This window comes from Trachemys scripta, chromosome 11 (genome assembly GCF_013100865.1).
Source record: "Trachemys scripta elegans isolate TJP31775 chromosome 11, CAS_Tse_1.0, whole genome shotgun sequence".
Classification (NCBI taxonomy): domain Eukaryota; kingdom Metazoa; phylum Chordata; order Testudines; family Emydidae; genus Trachemys; species Trachemys scripta.
Window position 1 is genome coordinate 38,420,573 of NC_048308.1, and position 18,003 is coordinate 38,438,575.

At 40.8% G+C, this 18,003-nt stretch overlaps 1 long non-coding RNA gene across 2 annotated transcripts in view; it reads left to right on the forward strand.

Annotated features, from left to right (window-relative positions):
* Positions 1-18,003, forward strand: part of LOC117885092 — a 74,918-nt gene that overhangs the window by 42,334 nt on the left and 14,581 nt on the right. For both annotated transcript variants that reach the window (XR_004647709.1, XR_004647708.1), the window contains 2 exons: positions 10,552-10,709; positions 11,370-11,451. This is a non-coding gene — a long non-coding RNA (uncharacterized LOC117885092). The remainder of the gene's footprint in view (positions 1-10,551; positions 10,710-11,369; positions 11,452-18,003) is intronic.

Genomic DNA, 18,003 nt, shown 5'->3' on the forward strand with positions numbered 1-18,003 from the left:
TCTCAGACAGAGTGAGGAATGTTGATTGGAAGAGCTGATGCATGCAAGACAATGTAGGGAACATTGAACAATTAGACCACTGGTGTAGGAACAACTTTCTTCATCTGTGAGGAGGGGAAAGGAATTGTTGCAAGGACCCTGTCTCCTTCAAAGCAGCCAGAAAAAAAGTAGGAAGGAGGAGAGAGAGGAGAAACACCTTACATCTTTACCTCTCAGCAGTCATGAGACTTGCATAGCTTTTATCCCCCAAAAGAGATTCATATTTTAAGTAAATGGAATGATTTTAACAGAGACTTAGGAAATGTTAAAGCTGAATTTACCAGCAGGTACTGCAACATTTCACCTAAGAACTCAAAATAGCTGCATCAAAAGCTGGCCACTTATAAGAAAACTATTTTTAGGCAATATTGAAGTTAGAGGTTTAATTGACAGAAGCAAGAGAAGACAAAGACTGAAATCCCATTCCTAACGATTACTCTCTCCATGACTTACTCAGTTCCTAGCTGGGATTGAACACATGCTGTGCTGTGTAGTCCAGAATTCCACATTCTGCTTTCAGACTTCTGCAATAATTAGGCCCAATGGCTAGAACTGAGGACTGGTGGCAGCAAGTTCACATATTGATCCCACAGAGTTGCTCTCAAAGGCTATGTCTTCACTGCAAAAGAGGTTTGCTTTTGTTTTTTTACAATGGGATAACTAATGCACTGTAAAATCCTAATGGAGACAAGGTGTCGGCAGTTTTTACCATGAGGTAGGCTACGCAAGGTTGGCCCCAGGTGAGGGTGTCGTGTTGATCTCGCTAGTGATTTCACAGTAAAACTATAGTGCCTTGCCTCCACTAGGATTTTACCACAGGATAAATAATGTGTGTTAGTTATCCTGCAGTAAAAATACATAACTTTTTTGGCAGAGAGGACAAGTCAAAGTCTAGAGAAAATCCAGCTTGAGACATGACAGGATTAGGAATACTGTTTTAACCTCATTTTGGAATTTCTTCCCGCTTGTCAGTTTATGCTCCCATGTTAACGTTGTTTAAATGAAAGTTTTCATTGAATATTTTTTAAATAGACCACGCTCTACAATATATGTTTTAGGAAATCCCTGTAAAGCACCCTCTGCAATGGGAATTATGGACAAGTTGTCACATCTTAATGTGAAAGTTTTATTATTGAATAGAGAAGCTTACCCAAACTGCTAAATGCAATCCACTATCCCCTCAGTGCTAATGGGCATTACAAGACATGCATCCAGGGAAGGGTAAAGTATGCCTAAGGACCTCATTTTCATGTATAGTCCTATGAACATTTGCTGAACACCTTTAGTGTTTTGCTCAAGCTTTTCATGGCACCTATCCCAAGTGGCTCCTGGGAAAGCACTAGGTGTAATGCTCAAGAGATTAATTATGCTTGCACATCTGGTGCTGCAATAAATAATCTTATGCCCATCTCTCCCTTTTTAAATCAAGCTGACATAGTGGAATTTGTTGAATAAATAGGTAGCTGAAATCCTTTGAGTGTCCAAACTATTACCGTTAATTAGAACATTGTCCTTTGAGATATCTATATATATTAATTAAATTATAAAATTGTGATTAACTCGGCACTGGTCCTTTTGCTCTATGTGGATCTCAGACAGAGTGAGGAATGTTGATTGGAAGAGCTGATGCATGCAAGACAACGTAGGGAACATTGAACAATTAGACCACTGGTGTAGGAACAACTTTCTTCATCTGTGAGGAGGGGAAAGGAATTGTTGCAAGGACCCTGTCTCCTTCAAAGCAACCAGAAAAAAAGTAGGAAGGAGGAGAGAGAGGAGAAACACCTTACATCTTTACCTCTCAGCAGTCATGAGACTTGCATAGCTTTAACAGATAAAGCAGCCTTAATCTGACAACTACAAAGTCTGGGCCAAATGGTGGTCTGATTTAGACACTAGAGCCCAGCTGAAGCCAATAAGATACATTTGGATGTGAGTGAGAACAGAATTTGTCCATTTAGGGATTGCTTTGTCCAGGCAATGTTAAAGCCCATCTTATTATTTCTTTTACAGATGTATACTGTTTGTCTCTATTACACACTAGATATTGTTTTTTTTTCCTCCAGGACAAATGTCATTTTGAAACTCAGATACTGTTTATTTTAAAAGTGTGTAATATGTGTATATATATATATATATACATACACACACTCACACACACAAGGACTAATTTTAACTTGATACATTACTGCATGTGAGTAGCACTGCACATAAATTGACAAGATTTCAGCTGCCTTTTTTGTCAATGTCAGAACAATTTATCCAGTGTTTCATATTGTACACTAAATGTTCTAATTTTGCATCCAGAGCTTTAACATTAATATACAGAGCAAAGTGCACCATTTTCTTTGAGATATACATTTCACCAGCATGTAAAACATGCATTGTTGATATCAGAAATAATACTTTGTTGCATTCCATTATATTAGAAAAGAGAGATAATGTTATAGATTACAGCCATAAAATGAATAGCACAAATGTAGAAGTTATGTACAGCCCAATTCTATGAAGTGTATTCTCACTAATTTCAGTGGGCATTAAGATGCTCTATTCTATGCTATCCTATTTAGGTTCATCCCTGTGCTATTGGCTCAGCGCTTCTCAGTACCCTTTACTTTAAACAAGAGGAAGTTGACACTGGAGATTTTTGTTGAACTGCAAATAAACCCAAGTTTAAAAAAACCCTTTGAACTCTAACCTTCTAACTGGATGTTTTTCAAAATTCTTGAATAGATGCCATTTGCTGAGGGTCTACATTTTTTTCCATGTCCAGATATGAGCTCCTTATTACATTTTTATGCACTCTTTAAGCTAAAAATAGTATTTAATCCATGGTTCAGAATAAATGACAGTTCAAATCCATTTTTTCTTTTTAAAATATTATTAAAACTATTATTGATTTAAAAATTATGTTATTGTGGATTTAAAACTAATTTGAGTATGTTCTTTAGATGTATGCAGTGTTGTTGTAGCTGTGTCAGTCCCAAAAGACAAGGTGGCTGAGATAATACCTTTTATTGGACCAACTTCTATTGGTGAGAGAGACAAACTTTAGAGCTTACACAGAGCTCTTCTTCAGGTCTATGTAAGCTTGAAAGTTTCTCTCTCACCAACAGAAGTTGGTCCAATAAAAGCTATTACTTCATCAAACTTGCATCTCTGTATTCCTTAGACTCTTACACTTCTGGGATATACAAAATGTGAGCAACTAGCTCAGAGGTCTGTCTTGAGAGGGTTTCTCAAGGGAACTGCAACCTAAATATTTGGGGCCCCAGCCAACTCTTTCTGAAGTAAGAGAAGGTTCCCAATGGTTACAGTGGGAGTTGGACTGGATCCATAAAGTCCAGTCCTGCAAGCTGCTCCTCATTGGTAGATATTGGCACCTGTGGAGAGCTCAACTGAAATCAATGGGGGTCCAAACAGACACAGAGTCTTACCTTCCTGGAACAGAATGAGGCCATTTTACTTAAGTTTTCCCTTAAGTGAGCGTACACAATTTCAGATACACCACCATTCACGTGCTATTATTGTAATTTTCAAAATATTACAATGCTTTCAAAATGTTTGATACTGCTACATTTGAGATATTCCCAACTTATTAATGGAAACACAGAAGGGAATATCAAAGTGCTTGTCTTTATTTCTTGCTTTTTATTTCTAGCAGGTGAGCGTGCGCCTACTGCTGTACAAAGGGAATGAGTTACCTTAAAAAAAAAAAATAAAAACCCACCCAGATTCCAACTTGTGAAAACATTGTTCCAGACAGAGCAGGCAAAGTGATTCCGAGGCAGGCACAAAAATCTCTTACATTTGCCTGTTGTGAAACATCAGTCTTTTTCTTCTTAGCCCTGGATACACTTCGGATTCTGAGTAATACAAACACCTGTAGCCAAATCAAAACTTCCTGTATATATTTACATCTGCTCTATATACACTTTTTATAGTCTAAAAAGTGTTTTAATGCCTGTGTGTTTGCTGTTTGAAATCTATGTGATGCAATATCTATGTAGCTCTAGTGCTTCATAGTGTCTTCCACCAGAGGTTGGTGCTGTTGCAATAGATTTTACAGTATGTTGAAAATTTGTAACTTGTGAGTGAAGTTTAACACAATCATTATCTTGTCATTATGAGCTAATCCCTCACATCCTCTGAATAGCAATACTAATTTTATGAGGACACAATAAGTACTTATTATTTGTGGTATTATTACTGTTATTTTGTAGCAACTTCATAGAGGAAAAGAACCCTACCTACTCCAGTAAATCTCATCCTTGCCACCAACTGAAATTAAACATGGTAAAAACTGAATTTGTCTCCTCCTCTTCCTCCCTTTGCTTTCTCTATTGGAAACTCCATTGTCTTACCTGTCATCAAGACCAACAATCTTAATGTCATGTTTGACTCTTCTTTCCCATCACATCCAGGATGGTGGCTTTGTTGACACATCCTGTTAATTCTTCCTTTTTAACATCTCAGTAATCAATTTTTTCCTCTCTACTCCCCCACCCCAAGCAAACAAACAAACAAAACAAAAAAACCCTGGGGAAAAAAAACACTTTATCCAGTCTTTGCTCATCTCTTCCTTTGACTACTGCAACTTCCTTTTTGGTCTTCCTGCATCTATCTCCCTATTCCACCCAATCAATATAAATGTTGTGTCAACAGGCTTAGTGGCTCCTTTAAGAGGTATGGGCCAGTGCACCTGTGATTCATCAGCTGCTTCTCAATTAGGCTTAATTGGTAACCTGGATCATATAAGACCAGTGGAGACAGGAATCCACTGGGAGTGTTGTTTGAGAGAAAGGAGAGCAATGGGGAAGTTGGTAAGTGGTGCTTGGGAGAAAGGTACAGGGAACCTGGGGGAGAGAGCTGAGCTCTGAGGATAGCTGGAAGAGAACGGTTTGTTGGAACTGACCAAAGCTGGGGAGTGGATGAATGGAAAGCTTGAAATGAGGCTAGGAAAAGGAGAATATCCAGCTTGATCAGGGGAAGCTGAGACCAGAAGCAAGAAGACTGTTGCTAGAGGGTGAATCCCCAGGCACAGGTGTAGGACTCACAGGCAGGGAGGCCTGGGGAGTGGAACACTGCAGAAGAGGGGGTCCTCTAGATGAAGAACTGAGTGGGGGGCTGTTGGAAGAGTCCAGGTTGGTCCTAGAGGGCATTCCCTGAGCAGGGATAAGGCTCACCGGCAGAGAGACCTGGGGAGTGGGACCCTGGTGCGTTCTGTTGGGGAAGACCTGACTAGAGTGCCGTGATACAGAGTCATTAGTCTGGCCACTCTCAAGTGGAGGCCTGGAGATTGGGGCCCTGGAACAGAGGGAAAAGGAGCTGGAAACAGAGTGCTGGTGGGCTCTTGGGTGATGATCTGGAAGTGATTTCCCTGGAGAGGGAAATAGAAAACTGCTGAACTGTTTATATGTTTTACTGTGGGAATCAGAGAATGGTTTTACTACAAGGGTTTTGGGGAGCTACTGCTCAGGTGTATATGAACAAACTAGGCCAGAAAGTGAGACTTTGTACTAGATGCTAAGAGACTATGCTCCTTTGATGGGTGAAATAAGGGGAAACTGAGGTAGATGCACATGTTCTGCTGTGGCCTGATGCTGGAGGATACTCAAGGTGGGGGCTGCCACGCACTGGCTACACATTGTTTTCTTCTCTTGTCACTGTCTGAAAATGTATTTCCCTTCTTAAATCTTTCTACTGGCATCCTCTAATCTTCCACATGAAGTTCAAGCTTCTCCTCCTTGCCTTCAAGTCTTTAAGAATCTTTATCCCTGCCTAAATCCCAGTTTTCATTTCTTCCTCCCCGCTTGCACGCCCCTTAAACTATGTTCTTTCAACTTTCTTTTATCTTATTCCCATTCTTATATACATACCTTCTCCCATGCCATCCTTAATGCTTGCAAATGTTTCCCTCTCCTTGTGCAGCAAACATGCACCTTCTGTATAAATCCCTCACTAAAACACTTCTTCTGAAAGCCCATCAATATTAATCCCCCAGCAAAGGAAGTGAGAGATAGGGGAGGGAATTAGGTGAGATTAAACCATTCTCTGATAATCTAGTGCATTATGTTTTAACTGTATTAGTTATCTAATGTAAATTATGAACTCCTTGGATGAGGAACTGGCTTCCTTTCTTCTGTATAGCACTGAACATGCTGACATCATGCAAATATTAAATAATTAGTATTAGTCAAAAGGGATCAACTATAAGCATTATTGACGAGAGCCAAAAACCTGTACATAATATAAAAGTTACTTGCACACTAGGGATTTTGCTGACTGCTGTGGTTGGCGGATTTAATACCGGAGTGATCAGGACACTTTTGAATGAGTGGGCAGTGAAACCTTTTTCAAAATGTTACTTATTGCTCTGTACTCTTCCTTGCATTGCTAGCCCAGTGCCTCAGTACCCAGTCCTGAAGTTCTTGCTCAGGTAAATACCATTGACTTCAGTGGAATTTTTGCCTAAGGAAGGACTTTGGTACTAGTTACTGCTGCAAAGACACATCGATGGCATAAAGAGTGCAGAACATTTCTCTTCTTCACTGCTGGGTAATTGTATTACAGAGAAGGGCTTTTAACTAAAAATCTGACTGAGAAAACATTCCTGAAACATGAATTTCAGTCTGGCATGCTGAACGTGCTGTTCCCACAGCTGCTGCTATTGCTGACTAGATGGGAGGAGAAGGGCACCTTAAGACAATAGGGTATGGGCAGGCTGGAAAGAGGTGAGGGGTATAAATACTGTTGGGGGCTGGAGTGGCCATGAATTAAAACCAGTATCTTGAAAATTTTGGCTTGGCTTTTAGAAGAAGGGCAAGGATTAATATTTTCATACATGAAACACCCATCTGCACATGTTCGCCACACACAGAAGTAGTTCATGATTGCAGTTCTCCCTGTTTAAATTCTAATTGCATCACTGATCTTCTAATCAACCCAATAGAATGAAAGAGGCCTTTTATTTTACCAAGTTAACGTCTAACTGAGTTTATTCATTTCTATTACACACCATAGTTCTATGGTTAATCTTAGAATGATTACTATTTATGCAATAAAAATTGTCCTTTTTTTCCATCAGCAGAAAAAGATGCCTATTGCAGAGTAATTCAAGCTCTGGGTCCCTGTGCAACTTTAATTTAAAAAAATCTTTTAAAAAATGCAATACACACTTTTAATACCCTTCCACTATGCAAAACAGTTCAATGCATACGGAAAGAACAAAAGATTATAGAACTTGGAGGGACCTAAAATTTGGAGCACCTTTTGTGCTGCTGATTCTTACCAACTTCTTGGCTTGAGGGGAAACTTCTAAGTGTAGTTTAAAAGGCTTCCTGATTTTTAGTGTTTGTTTTTTATGAAAATGAAGTTAATCTTTGAGAAAACTTGGTTCACATTGGTGTGGTGTTTTCTCGCTGTATTTTTCTCACTGTGTTTTCTCACTGCACTAGGCAGTTCTGAAACCCCATGTTCCTATGGACAAGCCCCCTGTAGGTGTAGGGGGTTGATGCCAAGAACCTCCTACATCAGTTGTGCAGCCGGTTCTCAAGATTGCAAAAAAATGGCAAATTTGGGGCGCTTTCAGTGTTTCAACCATCCACTAGCTGACAGAATAGGAAGAAACTTTCCTATGACAAGGCTATTCCACAAATACCAAACCAAGAAGTTCCTTGTACCTTCCTCTAAAGCATTTGATACTGGCCTTTGTCCAGACACAGGACAAGATAGACCATCTGTCTGAACTGGCAATTCCTACAGTGGTACATTCTCTGTACCAGCATGCTGGTGTGACTCATCCTTGCAATAGCTCTGCACAGAGAAACGGTCACATATATAATTGAAAAGCTGGAGATGGGGCTTTAACTTGTGGTAATGTGACTAATCTGTTTCAGTCAGTGGATTAAAGTGAAAGGCTGCTGCAGAATAATTATGGTTGGCAAAATTCATTTTTAAAAATTTTGATGGATAATATTGATATTTTAAAGCATTGTTTTAGATTTTTATCAATGTAAACATTCACAGTTATAGGAATTATGTGGGTGTGATCAAGCAATTTAATAAATATTGAGATTCAAAAAGTTAAAGCTTCACAACTATTAAAACACAATTTGTCTATTTTGACATATGATATTGACAAAGTAAATATCTGTAAATCAAATGCTAATAAGTTCTCAAGCAGCATTTTTCTTACTTTGCCTAACTGTAAATTTTGATTATTATGAATGCAAACATTTTTTTCATTTATTTGTGTATGGTGAAATTGACATTTACTGACACTTAACAAGAAAAATCGAATCTTTCCAAGCCTAAGCATAATGCAATGTAAAGCAAATGACCTACTTCTGTAAAAAAAAATTCAAATAACAGAAAATAAGCAAAAAACCCCACAAACCTATTTGACAATGTCTTTTGAACAATTAACATGTCTGACAAATGTAGGAGTGCTTGTTGGAGAATATTGTGCTGTGTTGCATTAATTTAGATGGAATAAATGGGCCAAAGGTGTTAACATAAACCAGTGTTAAAAAAGGTTTGGGATCTGATATACAGAGACCTCAGCCTGCTTAGTACTGTGGCAAACACCCCATTAAAATCATTTTAACATCTTATTAAAGATGAAATGTAAAGTATGAAGTAAGGATTGCATTTTAACATCCCATGTTCCTTTTTCCTTTAGCCGGAGAGAGCTTTTTGTTTTTTTGTGTTTGACAGTCTCTTGGATGGTATAGAAGATGGTAATAGGACTAATAGCTGTCCTTTTGGTCAAAAGAAGAAAAAATTAGTTCAAATAGGCTGGAGGAGGAGTTGTTGTTTCTGTTATAGTCCAAATCTGTTTCATTCTAGATGTTTGGGATTCAGCTGGAGTCGGTAGTCAGGTTGCCAAATTTTGGTTGGACATGTTCCTGGAGGTTTCATCGCATGACATAATCTTTAATTCCTTTAATTTTGGTTAGTTAACTTACAGTTCCACATCCTTTTGTTTTCTTTAAACATAGTGCTTGAACCATGCTGATAGGCCCTTTTGTTTAGGCTAATTTAGGGATGTCTACACAGCTGCTAGGCACCTGTGCCTGGCCCATGCTAGCAGATTTGGGCTCATGGGGCTCAGTCTGGGGCTGTGTGAGTGCTGTGTAGATGTCCGGACTTGGCTCTACGACCCTGCGGGGTGGGAGAGTCCTAGAGCTTGGGCTCCAGCCTGAGCCTGGAAGTCTACACAGCACTGGAACAGCCCTGCATCCCAAGTCCTGTGAGCCTGAGTCAGCTGGCACGGGCCAGGCGTGGGATTTTCTTTGTTGTGTAGACATGACCTTAGTCTTCCTGTCCCCCTTTAATAGTTTTTCCAGCAACATTTTCTCTTATAGGTTATTGTGACATCTTATGAACTTTCACATACTTTTACAGTTGAGCTCACAATTAGAGTACATTTTTCAGCCCAATTATCACAACAGCTGTACCCCAAAATGAGTGTTCTGTATAGGATTTCTGAGCTGGTGTGTTGGGGAGCTGACGGTTTCAGCAAAATCTACCCGAGTTAAAAGCCTGTGTTTGCAAGCCATTAAGTGTGAATGGGTTTATGTCCAAAAATGGAGCAGCTGTCACAGGGGCATACCTAGATGGCCTGGTTGGTTGACCAGGAGAAACCAGTCCAAGGCAAAAAGAGGACATCACACCTGGGCCCTGTAACAAAAGCATATTGTGATATATGCTAATAGGCCTCAGCATCACACAAGGAGGGTGTTGTTTTTTTAGAAAAGGTCGTTTCCCTCACAGGAAGAACAGACTGGCAGACGAGCCTTTTTTCTTTCAACGAGTGCAAGAGTTCCTAGGCTTGCTTAAACAGGGGAAAAAAATGTAGGTTGGGTCTGCTCTGGTCCAAGAGGGAAGCCCATTTAATTTGCCTCGTAGTGAAGCATAAGATTAGATGAGCATGCATCCAAGCTATTTGGGTTAAAATAATTTTCTCTAATACTTTGTTCCAACTGCCAAATCTTCTTTCTTGTTTTAAGAAGGCTGTTTGTTTGTCACTGCCCAGGAAGGGGACAGAGGTGCAGCCATCCCCATAATTGTGGCAGTAACACAGTTCATTTAATAGGTAAAGTCAGAAAGAGGTATAGCCTTGGGCTAGACTACAAATTGATATCAGAATAACTGTCACTTGGGTTGGAAGAATCCACACCCCTGAGCAACGTAATTATACTGACCTAACTCACTGACAAAACAGTGCTATGTTGATGGGAGGGCTTCTCCTGACAACACAGCTACCGCCTCTCGGGGAGGTGGAGTACCTATGTCGATGGAAGAAGCACTCCTGTCAGCATAGGTAGCGTCTTCACTAAGTGCTACAGTGAGCGCAGTCTGCATCTGAAGAAGTGGGTTTTTTACCCACAAAAGCTTATGCCCAAATAAATCTGTTAGTCTTTAAGGTGCCACCGGACCCCTCGTTTTGTGGATACAGACTAGCATGGCCACCCCTCTGATATTTGCATTTCTTTGTAATTTCTTTAGGTGTTCCAGGCCTCAGAAAGGTGATCTCTGTTACTTTCCACCCCTTCAGAAAGGTACTCCAGCCTGGTTCTATTTGCAGGGTTGCAAAGAATCTTCTGTCTGAGGGAGTTATTCCTATGAAAGGCCAGAAGAACTCTCTAGTGCCTCTGTAGGATGAGGTAGGAGGGAAAGAAGATTTATTGGCCTAGAGTCAAACTTCAGAAAATCTCTTGAGCTGTTCCCAAGGGGGAGGAGTGAGGGTTTGGGGATAGCTCTATGCTTAAAATCCTTTTATTTTTTGCATTTGCACCATTTAAACAACTCTGAAAGCTTCTTGTCTTGTTGGCAGGTCCCCTCTGTGAGCTCAGCCAAGAAGAACCTTATTTAGCGTTTGCTCTTGCTGAAGCTCTCTCTGTCTAACAAAATTCAGTGGGATTTTAGAACAGAAATGCAGTACTGACACTTTTTTGGCTATAATCAAACTACAGGTGCAATGAATTGGTGTGTCCTGATCTATGGGGAGCTTGCTTCTGATTATAAGCTTGGGGAAGTTTGCGGGGGGGTGGTGTTAGAAGGCCAGAATAGGGGATTTGGAAAGATTTTTGAATTTGTTTTAGTTTAACTTCCACCCATTGGATTGTGTTATACTTTTCTCTACTGAACTGAAGTCTGTTATTAAATACTTCTTCCCCGTATAGGTACTTATAGACTCTGATCAATTTATCCCTTAACTTCCTCTTTGTTAAGCTAAATAAATCGAGCTCTTTGAGATTATCACTATAAGGCATGTTTTCTAATCCTTTAATCACTCTTGTGGCTCTTCTCTGAACCCTCTCCAGTTTATTAATATCCTCCTTGAATTGTGGACATCAGAACTGGATAGTGATTCCAGCAGTGATCACACCAGCCGCAGATATACAGGTAAAATAACTTCTCTCTTCCTATTTGAGATTCCCTTGTTTAGGCATCCAAGGATCACATTAGCCCTTTTGGCCACAGTTGCTCTGAGAGCTCATGTTTAGCTGAGTATCCACTTCAAACTCCAAATCCTTTTCAGAGTCACTGCTTCCCAGGATAGAGTCCTTTATCCTGCAAGCATGGTCTATATTTTTTGTTCCTAGATGTATACATTTATATTTTGCCACATTAAAACTAGTATAGTGTAAGGTAGAACAAAATCTTTTCTTGCTTCTCAGATGCCGTTCTGTGTGCTTACATTTATGCTAATATTATAAAAATAGAAAGCTGTAACCCTGTAGCATTTACATTACAATATCTTTGATGTTCTCTAACCTGTACTCTGCACAGGCTTTAGGGAATATCGCTTATGATCCCTAAGCCAACAGGCTGCTGTATGGCATTTCAACTATTAATGCATTCTTTCAGTTGGCATAAAATTCCATATGATTTGCTCTTTGCTCCAAAGAATTGTAGTATAAATACAGTGTTATTGGAAAGACAAGGTGGGTGAGGTACTAACTTGTATTGGACCAGCTTCTGCTGGTGAGAGAGACAAGATTGCGAGCTTACAGAGTTCTGAGACCTGATGAAGAACTCTGCGTAAGCTCAAGAGCATGTCTCTCTCTCCAACAGAAGTTGATCTAGTAAAAGATATTACTTCACTCACCCCATGTTTCTCTAATATCCTGGGACCGACACAGCTACAACACAACAATACACCTTTTCGTAGTCTAAAGGTGTGGAAAAAGCTAAGCGTTTCAAGAACTCACTTACACCCCTGACTTGTATAAACTAAAGAGTGTTACATCATGCCTATAAGAGGAAAAAAATTGCCCGCTGTCTGTCATGTGCTGCAAAATACCATAAAAGACCCCCAAGTGGGGTGGTGGCTCTGCTGCATTCCTCCCCTATCCATCTGACCTTAGAGACCCCACTCTTCAGGGTCTGTAAGGAGAATGAGCTACAGAACAGTCACTGTGCATGGCATACTCACCTAAAGTCAAAGCAGATATCCAGGCCAAAATTGGACAATTGGTAGCTGGACCATGGTATCCTGCATTCTGTGGCTTTGGCACAACTGTCAATGTGGGGAGGTGATGACACATGGCAGCACCCTCAGGAATCTATGGTCCCAACCTCTCCAGATATCACTATTGGAACATAGGCAGATGGTGGGGAGTCAAATCCTGCCCACCACCAAAGGAAATACGAGAGAAATTCTGAATGATCTCTATTGATTCTAAGTGGTGACTTAGTGAGAGACAGGTGGCTGTGCAGTTGAGAGTCTAGATTAGTGGAACAGCAACACCGAGAAGTTGCACATGAGCCCATCATACATGGCCTCTCAATAAACAATCACCTTCAATTTCTCAAAAAATAAATTTCACTGTGAAATCTTTTATTTACCCCATGTTGACTTCCATGAAGCTATTTTTGGCTATGAAAACCTAACATCTGAGGAAAAACAACTGAGGAGAGTTGGCAGTTTTTCAAAGGGACACTATTAAGGGCCCAAAAGCAAGCTATTCCGCTGGTTAGGAAAGATAGAAAATGTGGCAAAAGACCACCTTGGCTTAACCACGAGATCTTGCACGATCTAAAAAATAAAAAGGAGTCATATAAAAAATGGAAACTAGGACAGATTACAAAGGATGAATATAGGCAAACAACACAGGAATGCAGGGGCAAGATTAGAAAGGCAAAGGCACAAAATGAGCTCAAACTAGCTACGGGAATAAAAGGAAACAAGAAGACTTTTTATCAATACATTAGAAGCAAGAGGAAGACCAAAGACAGGGTAGGTCCACTGCTTAGTGAAGAGGGAGAAACAGTAACAGGAAACTTGGAAATGGCAGAGATGCTTAATGACTTCTTTGTTTCGGTCTTCACCGAGAAGTCTGAAGGAATGCCTAACATAGTGAATGCTAATGGGAAGGGGGTAGGTTTAGCGGATAAAATAAAAAAAGAACAAGTTAAAAATCACTTAGAAAAGTTAGATGCCTGCAAGTCACCCGGGCCTGATGAAATGCATCCTAGAATACTCAAGGAGCTAATAGAGGAGGTATCTGAGCCTCTAGCTATTATCTTTGGAAAGTCATGGGAGACGGGAGAGATTCCAGAAGACTGGAAAAGGGCAAATATAGTGCCCATCTATAAAAAGGGAAATAAAAACAACCCAGGTAACTACAGACCAGTTAGTTTAACTTCTGTGCCAGGGAAGATAATGGAGCAAGTAATTAAGGAAATCATCTGCAAACACTTGGAAGGTGGTAAGGTGATAGGGAACAGCCAGCATGGATTTGTGAAGAACAAATCATGTCAAACCAATCTGATAGCTTTCTTTGATAGGATAACGAGCCTTGTGGATAAGGGTGAAGCGGTGGATGTGGTATACCTAGACTTTAGTAAGGCATTTGATACGGTCTCGCATGATATTCTTATCGATAAACTAGGCAAATACAAATTAGATGGGGCTACTATAAGGTGGGTGCATAACTGGCTGGATAACCGTACTCAGAGTTGTTATTAATGGTTCCCAATCCTGCTGGAAAGGCGTAACGAGTGGGGTTCCGCAGGGTTCTGTTTTGGGACCGGCTCTGTTCAATATCTTCATCAACGACTTAGATATTGGCATAGAAAGTACGCTTATTAAGTTTGCGGATGATACCAAACTGGGAGGGATTGCAACTGCTTTGGAGGACAGGGTCATAATTCAAAATGATCTGGACAAATTGGAGAAATGGGCTGAGGTAAACAGGATGAAGTTTAACAAAGACAAATGCAAAGTGCTCCACTTAGGAAGGAAAAATCAATTTCACACATACAGAATGGGAAAAGACTGTCTAGGAAGGAGTACGGCAGAAAGGGATCTAGGGGTTATAGTGGACCACAAGCTAAATATGAGTCAACAGTGTGATGCTGTTGCAAAAAAAGCAAACATGATTCTGGGATGCATTAACAGGTGTGTTGTGAGCAAGACACGAGAAGTCATTCTTCCGCTCTACTCTGCTCTGGTTAGGCCTCAGCTGGAGTATTGTGTCCAGTTCTGGGCGCCGCATTTTAAAAAAGATGTGGAGAAATTGGAAAGGGTCCAAAGAAGAGCAACAAGAATGATTAAAGGTCTTGAGAACATGACCTATGAAGGAAGGCTGAAAGAACTGGGTTTGTTTAGTTTGGAAAAGAGAAGACTGAGAGGGGACATGATAGCAGTTTTCAGGTATCTAAAAGGGTGTCATAAGGAGGAGGGAGAGAACTTGTTCACCTTAGCCTCTAAGGATAGAACCAGAAACAATGGGTTTAAACTGCAGCAAGGGAGGTCTAGGTTGGACATTAGGAAAAAGTTCCTAACTGTCAGGGTGGTTAAACACTGGAACAAATTGCCTAGGGAGGTTGTGGAATCTCCGTCTCTGGAGATATTTAAGAGTAGGTTAGATAAATGTCTATCAGGGATGGTCTAGACAGTATTTGGTCCTGCCATGCGGGCAGGGGACTGGACTCGATGACCTCTCGAGGTCCCTTCCAGTCCTATAATCTATGAATCTATGAATCTGGATCCACCCTGAGATCTTACTAGTTTTACTAATTTTTTTTTAGTTTAGTTGTACTACATTTTGTGGCTGAGATGAACTGATTTCAAATTGGCTCTCTTTTTAATTTGATGTGTAATATAATGTAGATTAGATTTACTTGGCCTCCCGTACTCTGCTAGACACTTCCGTTAAAAAATACAGACGTTTCGAAGTCATGAATAACCAAAGTGATGTTTTCATGCTGCTTGGATACAGTTTGTTTAGTTGGTGACAGTCTTCACTAAAATATTTCAGCTTCTGCTCCTCAGAGCTATAAATGTGCTTTCGCATGTAATCTTATAAGCTCAAGTATTGTCCAATACATGCACATCGTATATTCACAAATGAAAATGAAGAACTGCATTGCAAAGACAGTGTCATTACTGAACAATCCTGTACATTTGGTTAATTAAAAGAAGTTCCCTGGCTGACCCACTTCCCCTGCTCTTACTACCGTGGCCTGTCACATGTGAAACAATGTTGAAGGGCAAACACCAGTACTTTGTTCCTCTGACTAGGAAAGACCAGGTGCCCGTGTTAGTATCAGGAGATGATTACTATTTTCACTACTTTTTTATCACCACCACTTAACTCCCCAATTTACCAGCAGGGTTTGTCTACACTGGCAAGTTTCTGGGCCACAAGTTATACCACTTTTATTAAAACGCTGGAATTAAACCGCTGTTGCGTGTCCACACTGTGCTCCTTGTGATGCTGGAGTGTATCCATATTAGCAGCTTTTGCAACGACAAAGACAGCAATGCATTGTGGTAACTGTGCAACTGGCTGCAGGGTGCTTTGGGAAGGGTTTGCAATGCCTCATGGGGCAGATTTTTCCAATCTCATTGTTCCATGGGAATCCTACTACATTGCTAGCTGCTTTTCAACTGAAGCAGGGGAGGGGGAGAGTGTGAGACAGGGAGTGTGTGTGTGTATGGAGGGGGGAGGAGAGACACGGTGTGTTTCTGGGGACAGAGTGTGTGTCCGCATGCTGTCTTGTAAGTTCAGACAGTGGCAGGAAGTAACCAGTCCTGAGGCAGGGGGAGGGGGGGCAACCCGGACATCAGCCCCTGGCTCTCTGCACAGCAATCTCTCACACACACACACACCCCTCTGTGTTCAACAGCATGAGCATTCCACATTAATGGTTTGCTATGTGCCTGGAGCAGGTCAGCACAGCACGCAACAGCTGTCAGAAACCGTGCTTTGAAAGGGGAGGGGTGCATGTCTCCAGGGCAGCCAAGTTCAAATCAATGAGCAGAGTGGTCACTTGAAGGACATTAAGGGATAGCTCTGGAGGCCAATTATAGTGCAGAAAGCAATCCAGTGTCTACACTGGCAATAGAGCGCTGGAACCTCTGCGCAAATAGCCTTATGACTCTCGTCGAGGTGGGGTTTTTTTGCAGCGCACAATTGAGGAGTTTCTGTGCACAAAGTGGCTTGGCAGTGTGGACACATCTGCTGTTTGAGCACAAAAATCTGCTATACTGCACAGAAACTTGCTTGTCCTTTCAGTGGCATGGGTAAGAGCAGCATTCACAAGGATACTGCATGACTAACATTTATGAAGAGTTATGATGCTTGGAATTGGAGGGAAAAGTGAAACCTTAAGTTATGATCCCTGCTTGGACTAGCCAGGTTCCAACAACAATCAGTTTGGAATGGTGAGAGCTCCCTCCCCTTTCTTTTACCACAGTCAGGTTTTTGTAGGATGAAGTTTGTAGTTTTGCTCAGGTCCCTCAACTGCAAAAATGGATGAAACAATAAAAGTTGGATTTATTTTGAAACTTACTGAGAAGAATTAATCTAACGAAACCAAGATAAACAAGCCTGATGCTTAAGTAAAGCGTTCTGGATTTAAAAATCAGTCAGGCAACCTAAAGCATACTCTGCTGGACAAAAAATTGGGCTGTACTGCTAGTTAAAGGGCCTCCATGATTCACAGTTGCTGTGCCATAAGCTGGGAATGTATTATAGCAAAAAAAATCTGCGAATGAGACAAAATAAATGTAGCTGGGTTCTCAAAATGTTGACTACATTTTAATGCAGAAACCGTCCTCTCACATTTGTAGTCCCATACTATCTTTGTGGCACCTGCAGCAATTGCTTACATGAGAAAGCAATATTAGGGTTGCTTTGAATGTGTTTTTGATTTATTTTTAGCTTGATTTTAATGCAGGTTAGCAGCTGTTACCTGCTCAATTTAGGGCACGCTGCCTGCAATTGGAAATAAGATGCAGGATACAGCATTATATGACCAGTCAGTGCTGGGGAACACATGCAAGTGCTCTGCAGACCACAGTTTGGGAACCTTTGTGTTGTATCATTCTACAAAGTGAATCCTCACCCTGGGCAATTCATCTATGAGCCCATCAGATCTGAGGGGAGTAGGTAAACCAATGAATGGTATGGTGAGTCATCGCTATTATAGTCTGAAGAGCTTAAACCTATATGGTCAGGAGAGGAAAGAATATGTGTGGAGAGGCAGATCTTGCTGTATATAAGCATGTAAAGGGATCCCAAAGGAATCCTCTTCTAATATATACATTTTATAGGAGATGTAGTGTACCTGAAAGGTGCAGGTTTGAGCATGTTTTCTTGCTATTGTTTTTCCTTGGGAGAAAAAAGCTAAATTCTTTCAGCTTTTTAATTCTGGGGAGTACCCAGGCAAGGGGTTAGTCTGGGTATTCCCCAGTTTCTGCCTGATTTGTACAAACACTATGAATGATATAAATCAGCATCACTAATGGCATTGAGGGGTGCCCTTATTGGTCAGGGTTAGCAGAGAGGCCTAAGACCAAAGATGAAGATGAAACCCCTATTCGGTGGTCCCTGCTGCTCAGTGTTGAGGCATCTTGGCATCACAGTTGGGGAAACCTGCATTTTTGCTGCCTTTGCCATATTGTGGATAAATAGAGGATTTCAGGCTTAAAGGATTTCAATC